Here is an 18,575-nt window from a genome sequence, read left to right as displayed (position 1 = left end):
ATCCCAACAAATGAAATAATATTTGTAAAACTGCCTGGCCTATAGTAAACACTGTATAAATATTGGAATATGGCTTTTTACATTGATCATTTTTAATTATTAAAGCTAAAACAAAAGTTTGGTGGTTTTTTATTTTATTGAAAATATAGGTTAGAAAGAACTATAGCAAATTGACTTTGGAGAGAATTTTCAGCCTTGTTCACATGAGAGATCAACTTACTGGAGCAGCAATAATCTTTCAGAGTTCCAACTGCTCTACACATTAATAAACAAGGACCTGGGGAAACATAACTTCAATTGGATCTACAATAAACTTTATTTTCCATATCTGAGTTTCTCTAGGTCATTTAGGAAAAAATAAAAGATAATTGTGAGCTTCAAATGTCTAAGTGTGAAGTTTAATCTTTTCTCTATTGATAAGCATTTTTCAAATTGTAAATAATTCTGTAGAGTGTTTTAAATAAAGCATCTGTGATGTCATCATCATAAAAATTTCAGCTGCCAATGCAATAGTAGAATAAGCATACAAGTCAGAAATTGTCTTCAGGCTAATTGAAAGGAATTTGAGGATCACTACCAAGTCATCTTTCAGCCAATTCAGTTCTTTAACCTTAACTGCACCTCCTTCTGTTGCCTCCTTAGGAGAACAGCCAGAAGGCTTTCACCCATGTCTGTAAATAGACTTGGCATCCATTGCTGTGATGAAGCTGGCAATCCTGGGCCTGGCCCCAAGGTCAAGTACTGTGTACTTTTGAACAGGTCACATTGGAACAAGATGTAGTCATTTGGAAGGAAAACTCACCATACCTGCTTGCCAGCATCTTCCAGAGGGGTAGCCATGATGTTCTCTGTTTGAATCATATTATAGTGGATATGTTCCTGTTCTTTTTCACTGACATTTTCTATTCTCTCTTTTAGGATTCATCTTGTTTCTTGCTGGCTCTTTTTATTACTTGGTCTCCATATCACTTCCATTCTCCATCATTATTACCACCATCATCATCCAATAGAGTTAGAAGCTCATAGAAGAGTGAGTTTGCATATCATTCTTTTTTTTAAAAGAAAGAGTTTATTTATTTTGAGTTTTACAATTTTCTCCCCATTCTTGCTTCCCTCCCCCACCCCCACAGAAGGCATTCTGTTAGTGTTTACATTGGTTCCACGTTATACATTGATCTAAGTTGACTGTGATGACAGAAAATCATATCCTTAAGGAAGAAAAGTAGGAGATAGTAAAATTACGTAATAGTATGTGCATATCATTCTTGTTCAGCAAATCTACACTATTGCTGCTCTTGCCACAGTGTTCCTGAATACTTCTGTCATTATGGATATTGTTTTCTATTTGAATTGCCTTCGTTTTTACTCTTGAGTGCCTTTCCAAAACTTTTGATGCACGGCTGTTTGAATTATGACAGAAAAACAGGTTAGCCAACGGCATTCAGACTCACAATAAGTTGCCTTTTGTTTGGGGGTGTTCAGATGTATATCAACAACACAATGGTTGGATCCTCTCCTGGACCCACAATTGTTCAATGTTGCTACTAACTTTTTAGGAGCATTCAGCAACCGGGGTGAGACCGAGTCCAAATGAACCTCAAGTCTACCTTTCAGGGGCCACCTCTTCCCTTGGGTACCTTTGCCTATATAAGTAGTATTCTTGTCCATGTTCTGGTTTGTTCTTCATTCTCCAAGAAGACCGTGACATCAGGAAGGTGATACAAGATTTGAAAGTTAGTTTTAAGTGAGGGAGGACTATGCAGAGTCACCAGTATCCCTTTCTCCTCTGGAGTCATCTTTGTTGTTAATGTTAATGTTATCATTATCATCTCAGTACAAACTTAAAAGGGAGGCATTCCAGGATAGTGGAAAGAGCACAGAATTTGAAATCAGAGGACCAGATCTGCTGCTTGGTCCCTTTAGGACCTTGGGCAAATAATTTAATCTCAGCAACAATATCGTTGCTACTATTGTTCAGGTTTGTCTGACTCTTTGTGACACCATTCGTTTGGTTTGGTTTGGGTTTTTGCAAAGGTATTTGAATGGTTTTTGCCATTTCCTTCTCCCACTCATTTTCCAGATGAGGAAAATGAGGCGGGGTGAAGTTGCCCAAGGTCACGCAACTATTAAGTGTCTGAGATTGCATTAGAATTCAGGTCTTCCTGACTCCAGACTCAGAACTTCATCCACTGGGCCACCTAGTAGTCTTTAATCTCTATATGTCTCACTTTCTTCATCTGTTTAAATGACAAGTTTCTGTAAGACAACCTCTACTCTTCCTTCTAGATGTCAATTTATAAACCTGTTATTATGAAATGAGGATTTTGAGGATAGAGAAAAGAAGATTTGCAGTGGGAATAATGCCAAGTGCTAGCTGTCTTCAAATATTTCAAGGTCTATCATGTGGAAGAGGGATTGGATTTGTTTTGTTTCCCCCTAAGAATATAGAAAGTATGGCCTATGATGGAAATGTCAGTAGGACAAATTTAGGTTTAATGTGAGAGAAAACTTCCAAAGGAGGTAAGTCAATTTGGGACACCATAGGTTCCCTATCACTAGGGGTCCTTCAGGACAGTAGAAGCTGGATGACCCTCTTTGAGGTGAATTGTAGAAAGGGACCCATGTTCGGATATGGATCATCCCTTGGAGATTCCATCAGTCTCACGGATTCCATGATTATGAAAGTTTTGCAATGATCACATATTACAGGGACAAATGTTCCTTAACATAGTGGATAAATAGGCTGATTCAAAACTGGAAAACCAGAATTGGGATTAAGAGGCTGCCTCTGAAGGATACTGGCTGGGTTTCCCTAGACAAATCACGTAACCTCTCAGTGCTTGAGCAACTCTACAAGTTTGCAGATGCCAAACAGAATTGGTAAAGGGAGGTTCCCTTTTAAGTATTTCCCTATATTAATGGGCAGCGAGGTGGTGAGGTGAATAGAGAATTGGCCTTAGGGTCAAGGGGGTTTCAACTCTGGCCTCAGACACTTAAACTTACTAGCTGTGTGACCTTGGGCAAGTCACTTAACCCTGACTGCCTCACATCCAGTGCCATCTCAAGTCCTCCTGATTCCTATCTGACCCAGATAACTCTTGTGGAGAAAGTGGAGCTGCTGATAGTAAAGCACTCCCTCACTCCAATCCAATTCATATACATCCCTTCCCTGAGGTCATAGTCTTCTTTGAGAATGAAGGACCAACATCATACTAATGAAAACCCAGGTCCAATTGAGATAGATACCCCATCCCAAACTCATTGCCATCACCATCCCTATTCCCGTCCCTATCCCCATCCTTACCCCATTTCTGTCTTCATCCCCATCTCTAGCCCCATCCTTAATCCTACCAGAATAGGATGCCCAGGTAATAGTTTCAGGATACTATTACTGCTTGAGACTCCATATTTACTTCAGGTAACTTGTCCTGTCCATCCTTCATCCAGAACCCTCTTCCACAGACCTGAAAAAAGCAGAGATTTGGAGCTAGAAAGGAACCATAAAAGCAAGCATGTTCAATAGTTTAATTTTATAGATTATAACATTTCATAGGAGTTAATTTGCTTTGGTTATTCAACCAGTAAGTGTTAGGATTTGAACTCATATCATCCTGACTCTAAGTCCACTGTTCTGTCCACTGTCCTCTACTATCATTCTTTTTTCCACCTGATTTTATATATATATATATCAAGAGTCTCTCCCCAGGGACCCTGAAGAATGAGTAAAGTTAATTTCATAAAATAATTGGAATTTGGATATTAATGATTTAAAATGACAACTCATCACTCCCTGGCATTGACCCTATTTGAATTTTAATATCGGGACTTTCAATGCCTTAAACCAAAAAAATGAGTGTTGAGGGGAGTTTTAGTCATGTGCCTTAAACCAGCACAAGGGCTAGAGTTGATTAAGAGGGTTATCTTTGTCTGATGTTGTTCAGTTGTTTCTGTCATAATTGTCTCTAAATGACCCTATTTGGAATTTTCTTGGCAAAACACTAGAATGGTTTGTCATTGATTTTTCTGGTTCGTTTACCAGATGAGGAAGTTGAGGTAAGCAGGATTAAGTGATTTGTCCAGGGTCATGCAGTTAGTAAGTGTCCAAGGCCAGATTAGAACTCAGGCTAATAAATCTTCCTGATTTGAAAAGTAGAAAGAACATCAGATCTGGATTCAGGAAATACAAGTTTAAATCTCATCTCTGTCTCTCCCTTGTATACAATTTTCCCCAAATCACTTGCTGTCTTTAAATCTCAGTTTTACTGTTTGTAAAATAGCTATAATAGTATCAGCATGCTGGGAAACTCAAATAAGATGGCTAAAATAGCACTTTGTGGATTGTAAAATGCTATATATAATTGTTATACACACATATGGAGAGGGAGGGAGGGAGGGAGGGAGGGAGGGAGAGAGAGAGAGAGAGAGAGAGAGAGAGAGAGAGAGAGAGAGAGAGAGAGAGGAGTTTTCACTGCCCCCTTCTTAAATCAATGCATTATAAACAATAGAGTTGTTGATGCTCAACAATCCCCGCCCCCTCCCCGCAAGTCTCATGGACAATGGGAATGATTTTGAGACATGATGGAATCCCTTTCCCTTCTCCTAGACAAGGTTCACCTTTTATACTTTTTGCCCACCAATAGGGGACTCTCCCTAAATTCCCCTAGTTCCCATTGGTCACAAACTTATCTGAATTTGCATTTATAATCTTCATTCACTCACCTACAGAAACCATGATGTCAATCGGGTCACTACACCATGCACTGCTGTAGATTTCAGTCCTTTTATGTACTTTCATAAGTTGCTATAAATGAAAAAATAATCATTAACTAGTAGCAAACTACCTAAGGTTGAGCCTATCTTAGAATTTAGCTGGACCTTTGGGTGACATGGTTGGTACCCATGATTACTTGATTGTGTTCTCTATGGAATCCTAGTGATACCATATAGCTGACACATTGTGTTCAGTTCTAGATTCTACATTTAAGGAAGTAAAATTAAAAAATTGAATGAATGATAATTACTTTTTTCATTCAATAATAACATTCATTCATCCCATTTCATTCATTTAGAATTTTTATTCACTATTTCATTCATTCATTCATAGACTTCTCAGTGGAGAAAAACCAGGGTGGCAGAAGGATTCATGTCTGTGCCATATGAGAATGAGTTGAAGAAACTAGAGAAAACTTTATCTAGGGAAAAAAAGATATGGGACTTGGGAATGGAAAGGACAATAGTATTTTCTTCATGTATTTGAAGGGCTTTCATCTAGAAAAATGTTTGCACTCAATTTGTTTTACCTCAGAGGGAAGAGGTAGGACCAAAGACTGGAAGTCATAGATTAAGGCTATGTGTTAGGGATGTTACTGTTTACTTAGCTCATTCCACCATAGAAATGAAAGAAGTTATTCTGCCTCCCCATTTCAAATAGCTAAAAAAAAATGAAACCCAATGGCTGGAATATCATAAAAACTTAATAAATGCTGGTTTCTTCCCTTCCTTTCAAGGATAGCTGAGCAGGCAACCATCTTGGATACTTTTTGTCATTCATTGTATTATTTGATTAAATTTCTGCATAAACTATAAAAAAGGACCTGGTAAATATAAAAAATTTGTCCCCTTCTATTTCCAGGTAAATTAACCTTATGCACATGGTACCTTGTTTTATAACTATTCATCTTTAAACTTTAACTCTCCTATTTCATGATGTAATGGCAGACAGCTTGACTTATCCATCTTCATACTCCCTATCATGTTTATCAGGATATTTCAAAAACAGTAGGTGTACAGCAACCACTCATTGAATTAGTGAATGAAAGGTCTTATATCCTGGTTATTTTTTTAGTGACCTCAGATCTCCTATTTCCAACCAAATGTCCATTGCATTAGGCTGACTTGCTCATTGCTCCACAGGCAAAAGGACCAAACAATATTCAAAGTCTCAGGTTCTAAGCACTAATTGAATCCTTTCTAAAGAATTTTGATCTCAAGAGTAACTGTGAAATATCTAGGCAATGAAGTGTTGGAGTGTCAGGACTCAGCAAGATCTGAGTTCAAATCCACTTACTGACTGTATGATCCTGAGCAAGTCACTTAATTTTTATTTGCTTTGGTTTTCTCACCTGTGAAATGGGGCTAATAACAGCTTAATCTCTCAGTTGTTGTAACAGCCAAATGAGACAAAATTGTAAGATATTTGGCACATATTAGACTCTAAAAATGTTGATGTACAGGGTGGCTAGGTGGCGCAGTAGATAGAGCACTGGCCCTGGAGTCAGGAGGACCTGAGTTCAAATCTGACCTCAGACACTTAATAATGACCTAGCTGTGTGGCCTTGGGCAAGCCACTTAACCCCATTGACTTGAAAAAAAAAGTTGATATTGATGATGATGATTATGATGGAGAACTCATTGCCCTTTCCCCAATCTTACTCAAGTTCAAGTAAATATCAAAGGCAACTTTTTAAAAATTTTATTTATTTAAGGCAATTGAGTTAAGTGACTTGACCAAGGTCACAAAGCTAGACAATTATTAGCTGTCTGAGGATGAATTTGACCTCAGTTCCTCCTGACTCCAAGCCTATGCTCTATCCACTGTACTACCTAGCTGCCCCCTCAAAGGCATCTTAAAGCTTAAAAGAAGTCATAAAAAGAAGTCTCTCCTATCTCAGAAAACCATCACTTGATTCATTCATACCACATATCTCCTCTTATTTATGCCTAAACTGTTTTAGAAAGCTCTGCTTTTAGGTTCTTTCACTTCCCTTCTTCTCACTCTCTTCTTATCTCTCTGCAATCTGACTTCAGACCACGTAACTCAACTGAAACTATCTCCAAAGATACGATTAACCAATTGATGAATTTAATAGCATCTTTTCAATTTTGATATTTTTTAAAACTCTCTACAATTATAATACTTTTAAACACTTTTTGATATCCTTTTGAAGGATTCCTTCAAACTACTCTCTCCTGTTTCTTCTGTTGCCTCTCTGACTATTCCTTTTCAATTTTTATTTTTTGTTAGATCTTCATCCACATCATGCCTATTAATAATGGAAGTCTCACAAGGTTCTAACCTGGACTTTTTTTTCTTCTCCATCTATATAATTTTTCTTGATGCTCCCATGAGCTCCCAAGGATTCAAGTATCATTGTTACACTGATTCCCCTCTCTATTTGTCCAGCCCACACCTCTCTGCTGACTTTTAACCTCATAATTCTAGTTTTTTAAAATACCTTGAATTGGATGCCCCAAGATACTTTAAACTCAATACGTCTGAAATGGAACTCATTAACCTTCCTTCCAAACTAATTTCTCTTGTACCAATAAATCCTAGTCACCTAGTCTCCCAATCTGGCATTGTCAACTCCCCACTCCTTGTATTTAGTCTTCTGCCAGATTCTTTCATGCCAACCTTCATATCGCTCCTATATGCCACCTTTTATTTTTCTCCTGAAAATTTCATTACCCTGGTACAGACTCTTATCACCTCACAACTGAACTATTAAAGTAACCAGTTGGGTTTCCTTGCCCTACTCCAATCCTTTCTCCATTCAGCTGCCAAATTGATCTTATTGAGGCACAATAAACTCTAGAAGATCTCTTACCTCCAGGATCAAATATGAAATCCTCTGTTTAGCTTTTAAATTACTTTATAACCTGGACCTTTCCTACCTTTCCGGTATTTTTATATCTTACTACTTCTGTCCCTACCTAAAATATTCTTTAATCCAGTGATACCAGTCCCCTTGCTAGTCTTCCAATAAGATACTCCATCTCCTGACCATGGCCATTTTCATTGATTGTCTCTCTCTTGCCTGATATTAGCTCTCATCTCATTGTCTCCAGGCACTTTAAAGTTTAAAAAAAGTCTATCATCAACATTATTTCATTTAATTCAAATAACACATAGGAGATAGAAACTATGATCATTCTCCTTTTTTCAGATGAGAGAACTAAAACTGAAAGAGATTCAATGCTTTGTCCAGGATTATACAACTAATAAGTATCTGAAGCTGAATTTGAACTCAAGGCTTACTGTTTTACTATCTCCACTCCACCACCTAGATAATTTCTTTCTTCCTTCTTTTTTCCTTTCCTCTTTCCCCTCCCTCCCTGCTTCCTTCCTTCTATCATTTCTTCCTTCTTTGCTTCTTTCCTTCCTTGCTTGCTTTTTCCCATCCCTTCCTTCCTTCCTTCCTTCCTTCCTTCCTTCCTTCCTTCCTTCCTTCCTTCCTTCCTTTCTTTCTTTCTTTCTTTCTTTCTTTCTTTCTTTCTTTCTTTCTTTCTCTTTCTCTCATTCTTTATTCTTTCTTTTTTTCCTTCTCCCAAATTTATAGATGATTAACATGAAGATCAGGAAACTTGTTGCTAAACCAGCATCCCAAGGTGAACAAGAATCATACCTGAAATCAAAGAATGAAGAAAGTTAAGCTCAAATAAAAAAATGGGAACAAGGAGCATATGAGATATTTCCAAGTCTGGGCAATGGTAAACAGTTTTTTTCTTGTGAAATTCCTCCCTTTTTATTGGAAGGATATTTAGATCTTTATCCCTCAGAATCTTAAGAGTTCCATCATTACTGATTTTTTTGGTTTCCTCTTTCTATGTATCTTGTTCATATTTTATGTTCCTTCTGAGTACATTTTTCCATAGAGGCATCTAGGATATGATGAATAGAGAGCTGACTTTGGGGACAGGAAGATCTGGATTCCAGTTCTGCCTATGATACATATTGTCCCTATGACCCTGGGAAAATTCCTTAACCTCCTGTTTCCCCAGACATCTCTTTAATACAGTAAGTTGCACATTGGTAGAACATCTTCCTCTAGGTATTCCTTCTCAATGAAATCATAGGTCCTGTCCTGTTCCTAGAATTTATTTTTCTTTGCATACTTAAATTTTCTTTCTTCAGAATAAGGACTTGAGAGTACGGGTGTTTTATTTTTGTCTTTGTATAACAGGATAAATAATAAGTCCTTAATAAATATTCTTTGGGGACAGCTAGAGGATACAGGGAATATAGCACTGGCCTTGGAGTCCATGGAACCTAAGTTCAAATGCAACCTTAGGGACTTGACATTTACTAACTATATAACCCTGGATGACTTAGTACTTATTCCTTATTCTAGCAAAGTAAATTTTAAAAATGTTCTTGATTGATTGAATAGAAACCAAAAGCAAAGTGGCATTGCTGGAAGATGATAGGAGAATGAACTATTCTGATTGATCTGAAGAGGATGTTGAGGGAAAAGAGGAGACTCAGTATTTTCTGAATTTCCCTTTTATCCCTTTATAAGATCTTTTTGATTGGTTCTCTATTCCTGTGGGCAATGTAAAATGTAAAGGCTCTTGCAACCACAGCTTTTGTTATATAGCACCTGATTATATTTTTGTACATCCTTTATTTTTGAAGAAGACCAAATAATATCACTGGTGATATTTTGTCTTGTGAGTGAATTGGATTTAGGAAAGGCAGAGTTACACAAAGACAATCAACATCACTCTCCCTTCCAGAGTCATGAAAGTCCAATGGTAAAATAAAAGTCAAGATGGTTATTGATGGTCCAGGATACAATGGATGACCTTGGCATCTTTAATGTCTGATCATGCTCTAAATGCACCTAACTTCAGTCACCTTCATGGTCATTGGAACAAATGGTTCTCCTCCATACATTCCATTGAGGGAAATCTTTATATGTTTGGTGGAGACATCCCCCCTAACTCATTGATGGGTTTGAGATCAATCAGTTACTCTCAAACTAGTTTAGGCCAACTGCTGAGATGGTTTCCAGGGTGTGGCTGCTTCACATGTTCCAGATTCTTGGATGCACAAATGAGACTTAGATGAAGGTGGACATCCAAGGTGAATAAGCAGCTCCTAACAGGACTGGTCCTCCCTGAAAATTCCATACACCTTATATGCTTATATAATATATCCACATAAGATTGTATTCACATTCTCTAGAGAGACCATGTTGCTGCATCATAGGCTCCCATAGATTCCTCCTCCCCCATATCTTTGAATTTAAAAGCATTCAGGGACCTAGAAAACAGACCATAAAATTCTGCCATTACTCCTTTGGGCAATGACTGTGCAGTTATACCAGTTCCATCAATATGCAGAACTGGAGAGAGCAGGGAGTAAGGCACTAAATAATTGTTTCTTTACTCAAAAAACATCATTTAAAAGATATGTGTGTGTTTGTGTATTATATATGTGTATATATATATATATATATATATATATATATATATATATATATATATATATGTATACATAAGACATATAAGAATCCAGGCAAAAATACCAAAATGAAAAGTGCAATATTCCTGAGAACACAATGCTAAATTAATTAATAAGAGCAAAATCCCCATTCAGAAAAATCATTCCATTAAATACAGTTATGGAATGTAGAGTTAATATCTCTAATATATAAACGGAGAGGCCAGTTACAAATGCTTACTGTGGAAATCTCTTTCAAACATTTAGTCATCATATTTGTCTTTCAGATCGATTGCCTAGAGAATTTATTGAAGAGGCTAATTTTTCAAGATTGAGAACAAAGTCTGTCATCAAAATTTTGTATTTTCCCCCCAAAGACTGAAAGAAGAATTATGATTTCAAAGACCAAAGAATCTCTGAAATTTTGATTTTTAAGTCAAAGAAGATAAGATTCCAGTTTTCTTCCTTTCTTTTGTCTGGACTCAGGAGGAGTATTGTAGAAAGGTTCTTTATTGGAGGTGACTGTTTCCTCAGGCTCTGTCTGGGTCCCTGCCTCCCAGTCAAAGGATTCTTGCCTGTCTACCCTAGGATTGGCTCTTGGAAACTTCCTCCTTGCAGAGGAAACTCATCCAGTTGATAAGCAGATCTCCCAAACTAAAGGGTAAAATAGAACCATCTCTAGAATAATGTTGGGATTCAGTCCAGTTTGTCAGTTTGTCTTGAAATGTGGTGATTAAGGTCACTTCTGATAAATGGTGCATCCTAATGATTCCTTCAGGAACTAAATGCCTCTGACTTTTTTTCCCAACAGACATTTAGAAAAATAGCAAAAAATATTAGCAGACAGGATGTTGCTGTGAATAGAATACTGACGTTACAATCGGGAAAATCTGGGTTCCCCACAACTGAACTTTACTAACTGTATTATCTCAAGCAAGTCCCTTAACCTCTCCCAGGCTCAGTTTCCTCAGCCACAATATGGAGACAATAGCTATAGAATTTACCTTGCTAGGTGATTAGGAGATTCAAATGATATAATGAAAATGAAGCACCTGGAAGACTTTTAAGGGCTATTGTAATAATGTTAATATGGCTTTGTAGCTCCCAGAGAAGGAATATTGCTTCCAACAAGTCTCTGAAAGTAGCCCTTTGCTTCTGATTTTGACTTTGCAATAGCTGGCACATCCCCCCCCCCCCCCCCCCGCCCCAGCCTCACATACGTACTTACATTGTGTTTCCTTTTGCTAATAATATAGAGAACACATGAAAGGTATAAAGGGCTCAACCTTGGGATCAGCCCCTCAGAAGGAGAGGTATTTGGGGGCTATGGGCATCACACTAAACTTGGAGATGTGTGACTCTGGGCAAGTCACTTAACTTGTTTGCCTCAGTTTTTTCTCCTGTCAGTGGCATAATAATAACTCCTACCTTGAAGAGTGGTTGTGAGGACTGAAGTAGAAGTATAACTTTTCATAGTGTCTGGCACATTAAATAAATGTATATTCCATTTTCTTCCTTTTTTTCTATTCCCCATGTACAGGGAATGACAAATAGACCACATTGTATGAAATGTAGAATTGATGGAAAAACAGGTCAGAGCCAGATTGTGGTGCTGTTGTTAGTGCTGAATTGTTTCAACCTTGTCTGACACTCCATGACTCCATTTGGGGCTCTCTAGGCAGATACTGGAGTGGTTTTCCAATTCCTATATCTGTTAAGTTTACAGGTGAGGAAACTGTTGGAAACAGGGTTAAGTGATTTGCCCAAGGTTCACCCAACTAGTCAGTGTCTGCGACTGGATCTGAAGCAAGTGAAGATGGTTCTTCCATTTCCACACCCTGCACTCTATCCCCTGAACCACCTAGCTTCCCAGTCAGCTTATAATCACAGTTACCAAAAGAAAAGTTTCTTTGGGGCTATTGTTCTTAAAAAACTTAAAAAGCATAATCTCATAATTTGTTCTAAATTTGAATTTGTCCTGAATTTTCATGAACCCGTATAAAACTGTGCTATATGAGGACTGACCAAGAGAAATGTTATGCTTTTGATGAAGAAGAGAAGACAAGGGGAAAAAATAATGTCCTTCAAATAGTTTGAGGTTTTTATATAGTCAAGAGTTAAGTACTTATTCTATGTTATCACAGAGAACATAAAAAAGATCAGAGGATAGAAGTTACTGGAAGTCAAATCTGGCTTCATATGAGGACCAGAACCATTCAATAATAGAATGAGCTACATTTTAGGTAGTGAGCCCACTTTGATTGTAGATATTCAGAGGGCAAAAATCAACAAATAAACATTTATTAAACTCTTACTATGTTCCAGAAACTGTGATTAAGTACTTGGAATACAAAGGAAGGTGGATATTCACTTCTAGATCTCAAAGAGTTCACATTCAAGTGAGGTGACAACATCTAAGTTGTATTCATGTAAAATATATGAAAGCAGATGAAAAGTGATCTCAAATCTAAGCCATTAGCAGCTCAAATCTGACTTTAGACATTTACTAGTTGGGTGAACCTCTGCAAGTCACTACCTAAAATGCAGCTGCATGCCTCAGTTTCCCCCATGTACAATTTGCTGTGAGGGAAATGGCAAACCACTCCAGTATCTTTGAAAAGAAAGCCCCCCCCCAAAAAAAAAGAAAAAAAAAGAAAGCCCCAAAATGGGTCCCAAAGAGTCAGACACAACTGGAATGACTGAACCACAATAATAAATAAGCCAGTGGAACAGGAATCACCACAGAATGGACAAGAAAGACAGGAGACAGAGGTAAAGAGAAAGAAAATATTTCAGGCACAAGGGGTAGTTAATGCAAAGGCATGTGAACTTGCCTTGGGTTTTATTGTCTAGAACCTTGGACTAGTCCCAATGATTACTGAAGTTCCTTCTAAGACTGGTAGATCCTTGAATCTTCAGTATTTCCCTACTGATTCTAGGAGGGGGAGACTTTTGGGCTAGAATTCTCTTTTCCCTTCCAATCTTGTGCCAACCCGCACTTGCTGTTATTTAATATAGCTCTCCTTCATGCACTCATTCTATATTCTGACCAAACCAAACCACTAGGAATCCTTGACCTTTTGGGGTAATCATTTCTTTAATTCTGACTAGCAAATAATTGCTAAAAGTATGGTCATTTGATTTTTCTTGGTAAATCAAAGACAAATCACGGAGGCTTCTCAACATTTATATATCCTTGAAAGTGTGATAACACATAAATCAACTCTGATGGCTTTACATTTAGTGAGAGAATGAATATTATAATGAGGAGTGGACCTATTCTAATAGGAGGCTGGGGAACACGGCTTTCATAATGTCACTCTTACTTTTCTCTACCCAGACGACTCCAAGCTTCCAGTAATCAAGACAAAGGAATAAACCTCCATCAAGGGCCAAAATTCACCTAGAGTAGCTTCTCTTTCTAGTTGGGTAGGTGTACCCCAAGGATCTGGGCAATCTCATCTATCAGCAAGGTTCTCCCAAGACTTGCTATATCACCTATAGGGGTTTATTTCTGAATGAGAAAATTGAAAGGGGAACGCTTTGCTCTTCATTTATAGTTGCTTATTACTATAAGTGAGAAATAATCATTTATCTCACAAGTCATTCACAACCTCTTTGAATTTTCACAGACTGCCTCCTATTCCTAGAAAGCATTCTTTCCCTCATCACTGCCCCAAGAATCTGCATTTCTCACATTTCTCCAAGACTTGCCTCAGCCACCACTTCCTCCATGAAGTCTTTTAGTTTCTATGGTTCTGTACTTCCAAAAAAAAATGTAATAGCCTCTTCTAGATGTTAAACATTCTCATTTTCTCTTTAAGAAATGTTTTGGAACTTTGAAGAGTAACAACCTAAATGCTTAAGGAAACAGGGGAGAAAGTAAATTTGAAGTTCCAGTTGCAAAAATGCAAGTCTGCAGAGAGAGGAAAAGTTTTAACTGGTGTTTTGTCTGGATATCAAGTTTTGATTCCTTGTAAAAAGACTGAATTTTAGCTGCCATCTCAGAGGTGATATCTTTTTTGGTTTGTTTGTTTTTGCAAGGCAATTGGGTTAAGTGACTTACCCAAAGTCACATAGCTAGGTAATCATTAAATGTCTGAGGCTGGTCTTGAACTCAAATCCTCCTGACTCCAGGGCTGGTGCTCTATCCACTGTGCCTCTTAGCTGCCCCTCAGGGGTGATTTCTTATAATAAAAACTAAGAAAAGACCAAAAGGGGGTTGAAGAAAACTTTTCCGAGTGGTGGATTTCTTTTTTTTTAATCTTGAAATTAAACATTTTAAAAAGAATAATAGCAAGGCAACTAGGTGGCACAATGAATAGTCAGGAGGACCTGAGTTCAAATTCGGTCTCAGACACTTAATAATTACCTAGCTGTGTGATCTTGAGCAAGTCACTTAACCCCATTGCCTTGCCAAAAAAAAAAAAAGAATAATGGCAATCAGGAGTAGGAGAAAAGTATAGGTTTTCTTTCAAAGATGGTATTTGAGCTGAGTTTTGTAGTAACCCAAAAAGACTTTGAGGCAGGAGTGGCTAGGTGGCGCAGTGGATAGAGCACCGGCCCTGGAGTCAGGAGGACCTGAATTCAAATCCGGCCTCATACACTTAATAATGATCTGGCTGTGTGGCCTTGGGCAAGCCACTTAACCCCATTGCCTTGCAAAGAAAAAAAAAAGACTATGAGGCAGAGCCAAAGAAGAAATGCATTCCAGACATGAAGGTACCTCCCCAAAGGAATGGAGATGGAAGATTGAATGTCATATAAATGGAAATCAAATGGGGGTAGCTATCAGGGACTTGGAGCAAGCAACAAGATTGAACAGGTAGACTACCACCAAGGAATAGGTCTCAGTCCTCCATTTAAAATTTAAATTTGATTTAAATTTAAATTCTTTGAGAATAAGGGGTAAACATCACCATACTCTTACTGTATTCCAGACACCACTAATTTAAAAATCAAGAAGTTTGTAGCTGATCTAGGAGAGAGAAACTGAGTGGGGGAAAGCCATCCTCAGATGTGTGCTTTCAGTGGCACTTTGGCAGCTGTGCATAAGATGGTTTGTAAAGGGGAGAGACGAGAGGCAAGGGAGTCATTTAGGAATCTATTGGGTCTATTCATAACTCTGATTGCTCTAATACAAAACAGTTCAAATGTTCATGGCCTGTACTTTCCTCTGTCTCACTGAACTTTTAATGAGACACTGGAAGAGGCATGCTCAGTGTAGATTTCTTTGGCTGGCATCTGATTGAATTATAGTCCTTCAGGGTCAGTCATGCTGAGCTGGCATGGGTTGGTATGTTTTATAGTTCTTTCCATTAAGGGAGGTTCATTGACTGGAATGATAATGGTACCAATTACACAATAACATGCCTCCTCTTTTATGGAATAACATGGCTCATTAGGCAAAGGGGAGGATGTCTGAAAACTCATTCAGAGATTGCCTTGAAATTTTCTGTAGGAGTCTGATTAGGGGGACTGAAGAAAGGCATCAATCAGCAGGCATTCTTTGAAAACCTACTATCTTTCAAACAAGTTGTAGGGGGTATTCAAGAGGACTAAAATCTGAAGGTATGAGAGTTGGTTGGGCCTTTTCATCTTTAATATCCACCTTTATACCATTCTCATCTGTGGCTCCAAGAAGCTGAAGTATGTGCAGTGACCAAACTCTGGCAAACCTTCTCACCAGTTTGAGGGTAAATGCCAGGTCTCAAACCTCTCAGTAATTTGGGGGGTGTCTACATCAAGCATTTGGAGACTTTCCTCAGTGGAATTGGTGGATGACTTTGTTCCAATAGTCATGAAGGTGGTTGAGGCAGGTGCTATAGACCATTTAGATCTTGGTCAGTCATCAAAGATGCCAAGGTCATCCACTGTATTCTGGACCAAGGAAGGTCATCTTGACAACTCATGAGTCATGGCATCACCAGTGACATCATTGGTTCTCTTGGAAAAAAAGAACAAACCACAACAGCAATATATCAAAGATTGTTATAAGCATGCTAGGGATTACCAAAAAATCAATTCAATGCTTCCTGAGACAAATGAAGAAACTCTGCCTTCAAAGAAATTACATTTCATCAGGGATCCCAATAAGTGTCTATATAGGTATATCAAATGAAGAGGTTCAATCAAATGATCTCTAAGACCTCTGCTATCTGAAAATCCATTGAGTTCAAATCTTGCCTCAAGCATTTACTAGCCATACCACCCTAGGCAAATCTCTACTTGCCTCAGTTTTATCATCCACAAAATGGTGATAACAGTAACACCTCCCAGATTTGTTGTGAGGACAAAATGAGATAATATTTGGAAAGTGTTTTGCAAACTTTAAAATACTAATTAAATGCGATTCATTATTTTGGCATAATGTGTCTAAGATACTGAGATACTCTAATTTAATTATAATGAACTATTATTACTTTGAAAGTTGAATTTATTCCCTTAGGTATATGTCTTTCAAACTGTCCTTCAATGTACTCTTTATTTTGTATATGCCTCTTTTTTCAAATGTTGATTCCTCCATAAGAATGGAAACTCCTTGGGGCAGGGCCTCTTATTACTCCTTTTCTTTATATCTCTATTACTTGGTGGTGTCTTAAATATAGTAAGAGTATAAAGTAAAAAGTGTAATGATGATGCTGACCCTTTCTTCTCAAAAAAGATCCTGACTTTTAGGGAGGGGATGCCATGATATGCATATGAATTGGCTTTGAGTGAAAGGAGTGTGTAGCCAGCCTCACTTTCTCTTAAAGAAGGGAGGGTCTGGTAGTTAGATATAGATCAAATGACTGGAGATGACCCTGGATATTGGGGCATATGGGATTAAGTGACTTGCCCAAGGTCACACAGCTGATTTGATCTGACTCCAGGGCTGGTGCTCTATCCACCTAGCTGCTTCCAATAGTAAATGTGTAATAAATGTTTTTGATTGACTATTTGATTTGTGAACAAAAACAAATGTATGTGCCCAAACATGAGGCATTGTCTTATTTTTGAATGTCAGGAAACCAGTGTCACTGCACTGAATTATATGTAAGCAGGTCTGGGTATAAGAAGACTGAAAAACTTGGTGTGGGAAGTCTAAGTTATGGAATGCTTTGAAAACTAAATAGAGCATTTTGTAGTTGATCCTGTAGGTAATAGAGAGTCACGGGAGTTTATTGAATATGGAAGTGACACAATTGGACCTGTACTTTAAGAAAAATCAATAGATCAGCTGATTAGAAAATGAACTGAGAATGGGGAGAACTATTGGGACAGTCAATAGACTATAGAGATAGCCCTGGTGTGAGGTGATGAGTGTCCGTACCAGGGGAATGGCCATGCCAGGATAAGAAGATGACAGATTCAAGACATGGTGCAAGGCTGAAATAGACAGCTCATGGGAACAAATGGGATATGGTGGGTGAAAGATAGTAAGATGTCAACTATTACTTAAAGGTTGGAAGGTTTGGATCCAAGGGTGTAGGATCACCTGTGCACCACAATGAGACAGAAAGCCTCTGTGGGAGGCCTTCATAAAACCCTGTATATGCTAAGGGCCCCGAGTTTCATGAAGACAAGACTGTGCATGTTTCAAACCTCTCATATTACTCTATTATTGAATAACCCCCAAAACCCAGGACTCCCCTAGAAGCTTCATTAATTCATGTGTGCCTTTTTTTAACTTTAATTTAGCAAGTGCACTAGATGCCAAAGCTTATTATCGTTCTCCGTCTGTGATTTAGCTGCTATGCCTCCATTAATTATGTACTCCAATCCATCAACTTCACTGTGAATACAGTATTCTGGGGCCCGTCACTGCTGATAGAGTAGCTGCCATATCTTTAAGACAGAAACATTTCTTTCTTGCAGATTTGTTGGAGAAATGGATTTTTGCCTTGTGTCTAGATGATCACTTGGGGTTGTTGGGTTCCCTGACTGTGATAGGTAAACGTTTGTTTGATGTAGCCCAGAACCCAGCTTCCATGTCATTTCTCAGGCGTCTGGATCCTGGGCTATGTCTTGTTTCCTCCTAGTTCTCTTTTATATCTTCATATAATTGTCTTGATTCATCTGAATGTAAGCTTCTTGAGGGTAAGTACTATCTTTATGATTTCATTTGTTTCTCCACAGCAACTATGACAGTGCATGCTGAATAAGAAATGGGGCAGTGGATAGAAGACTGACCTTGGAGTCAGGAGAACAGGAATTTGAATCTGGCTTTAGATGCTTGACTCTTACTAGCTGGGGGATCTTGGGCATGTCAATTAACCCTGATTGCCTTGCATCCAGGGCCATCTCCAGTCATCCTGATTCATATCTGGCCACTGGACCCAGAGGGTTAGGAGGAAAAAATGAGGCTGGT

At 38.2% G+C, this 18,575-nt stretch overlaps 1 pseudogene; it reads right to left on the bottom strand.

Annotated features, from left to right (window-relative positions):
- Positions 1–238: 238 nt before the first annotated feature.
- Positions 239–18,575, bottom strand: part of LOC141509424 (methyltransferase-like protein 22 pseudogene) — a 60,703-nt pseudogene continuing 42,366 nt past the window's right edge.

Source organism: Macrotis lagotis, chromosome 1, assembly GCF_037893015.1.
Source record: "Macrotis lagotis isolate mMagLag1 chromosome 1, bilby.v1.9.chrom.fasta, whole genome shotgun sequence".
Taxonomy (NCBI): domain Eukaryota; kingdom Metazoa; phylum Chordata; class Mammalia; order Peramelemorphia; family Peramelidae; genus Macrotis; species Macrotis lagotis.
Note: the sequence above shows the minus strand (reverse complement) of the source record. Positions and strands in the feature narration are given on the sequence as shown.